The sequence below is a fragment of the Lathyrus oleraceus genome, unplaced genomic scaffold, assembly GCF_024323335.1.
Source record: "Lathyrus oleraceus cultivar Zhongwan6 unplaced genomic scaffold, CAAS_Psat_ZW6_1.0 chrUn0171, whole genome shotgun sequence".
Lineage (NCBI taxonomy): Eukaryota > Viridiplantae > Streptophyta > Magnoliopsida > Fabales > Fabaceae > Lathyrus > Lathyrus oleraceus.
The window spans coordinates 77,312-79,505 of NW_026112562.1; the positions used below are offsets into that span (position 1 = coordinate 77,312).

The window sequence follows — 2,194 nt, forward strand, 5'->3', positions numbered from 1 at the left end:
TGTTCATTATGTACTAAATATGATAATTTTAAATATACAACGTGATGAATTGGTAACGAATGAAACTTTAATAGATCTAGTATTAAAAACACTTTATTATATTGGTGGCCTTGTTTTGATGAGTGGCATCTAAATTGATTAAGAATATATGCCGAATCATTTTGTCTTTCATAAAACAAAGGGGATAAGCAAAGAGTGATAGACAAAAAATATAAAAAAGTATTTTAAATTATTAAAAAGATGCATTTAAACATCTTTTATTTTATTTTTAAATTCATATTTTCATTTTAAACAGTGTTTTAAAAACCAGACCGAATCAGCCGGTTCAACCGGTTGGACCAGGAATCGGAGATAAATCTGGTTTGGTCAACCTTTCAAAATCGTTAATGGGTCAAAATCGGAGTAAAACAAAAAAAAATGGATTGAACCTTCCAAAACCATTCGAACCAAATAATCAGAGCCGATTATTATAAAATCGTACGGTTCAAAAAAAAAATCATCAAATTGATAATTTTAAAAAAAAATTATAAATAGGCTCTGTATACTTGTTTTCGAAACTATTTCACGTCACACTTTTTAATAGAGTTGAAAAAACTTTCAACTCAACCTTGAAGCATTTGAATAGGCTCTGTATACAAGAAGCTTAGTAAGGACAATATATATGTTCATTATGTACTAAATATGATAATTTTAAATATACAACGTGATGAATTGGTAAGAATGAAACTTTAATAGATCTAGTATAAAAACCTACCTCCTTCTATATCTACTAACTTCATCACCTTTCTGCAGTATTTACTACGGTAGAACTCCAAGACTTGGTCGTAAAGATTATCATACCCGACTTCCCCCTCCACCTTCAAACTCTCTTTGTTTCCTACATGTTCATGAAAAAGTAATAAAAAATGGATAATAAGTATATACATTATACTATATAAAAATTTAATGGTGAAAAACAAAATACAAATACCTATTAAAATCACTTTATTATATTGGTGGCCTGGTTTTGATGAGTGGCATCTAAATTGATTAAGAATATATGCCGAATCATTTTGTCTTTCATAAAACAAAGGGGATAAGCAAAGAGTGATAGACAAAAAAATATAAAAAATTATTTTAAATTATTAAAAAGATGCATTTAAACATCTTTTATTTTATTTTTAAATTCAAATTTTCATTTTAGACAGTGTTTTAAAAACCAGACCGAATCAGCCGGTTCAACCGGTTGGACCAGGAATCGGAGATAAATCTGGTTTGGTCAACCTTTCAAAATCGTTAATGGGTCAAAATCGGAGTAAAACAAAAAAAAAACGGATTGAACCTTCCAAAACCATTCGAACCAAATAATCGGAGCCGATTATTTTAAAATCGTACGGTTCAAAAAAAAATCATCAAATTGATAATTTTAAAAAAAAATTATAAATAGGCTCTGTATACTTGTTTTGGAAACTATTTCACGTCACACTTTTTAATAGAGTTGAAAAAACTTTCAACCCAACCTTGAAGAATTTGAATAGGCTCTGTATACAAGAAGCTTAGTAAGGACAATATATATGTTCATTATGTACTAAATATGATAATTTTAAATATACAACGTGATGAATTGGTAAGAATGAAACTTTAATAGATCTAGTATAAAAACCTACCTCCTCCTATATCAACTAACTTCATCACCTTTCTACAGTATTTACTACGGTTGAACTCCAAGACTTGGTCGTAAAGATCATCATACCCGACTTCCCCCTCCACCTTCAAACTCTCTTTGTTTCCTACATGTTCTTGAAAAAGTAATAAAAAATGGATAATAAGTATATACATTATAAAATATAAAAATTTAATGGTGAAAAACAAAATACACATACCTATTAAAAACACTTTATTATATTGGTGGCCTTGTTTTGATGAGTGGCATCTAAATTGATTAAGAATATATGCAGAATCATTTTGTCTTTCATAAAACAAAGGGGATAAGCAAAGAGTGATAGACAAAAAAATATAAAAGAATATTTTAAAGTATTAAAGGATGCATTTAAACATCTTTTATTTTATTTTTAAATTCAAAATTTCATTTTAGACAGTGTTTTAAAAACCAGACCGAATCAGCCGGTTCAACCGGTTGGACCAGGAATCGGAGATAAATCTGGTTTGGTCAACCTTTCAAAATCGTTAATGGGTCAAAAACGGAGTAAAACAA

At 28.9% G+C, this 2,194-nt stretch overlaps 1 long non-coding RNA gene across 1 annotated transcript; it reads right to left on the minus strand.

Annotated features, from left to right (window-relative positions):
- Positions 1-304: 304 nt before the first annotated feature.
- On the minus strand, positions 305-1,973 carry LOC127112602 (uncharacterized). Its single transcript, XR_007798827.1, has 3 exons — positions 1,863-1,973; positions 1,500-1,778; positions 305-607 (listed from the first exon to the last, which is right to left on the minus strand). It is a non-coding gene; the product is annotated as an uncharacterized LOC127112602 (long non-coding RNA).
- Positions 1,974-2,194: the final 221 nt, after the last annotated feature.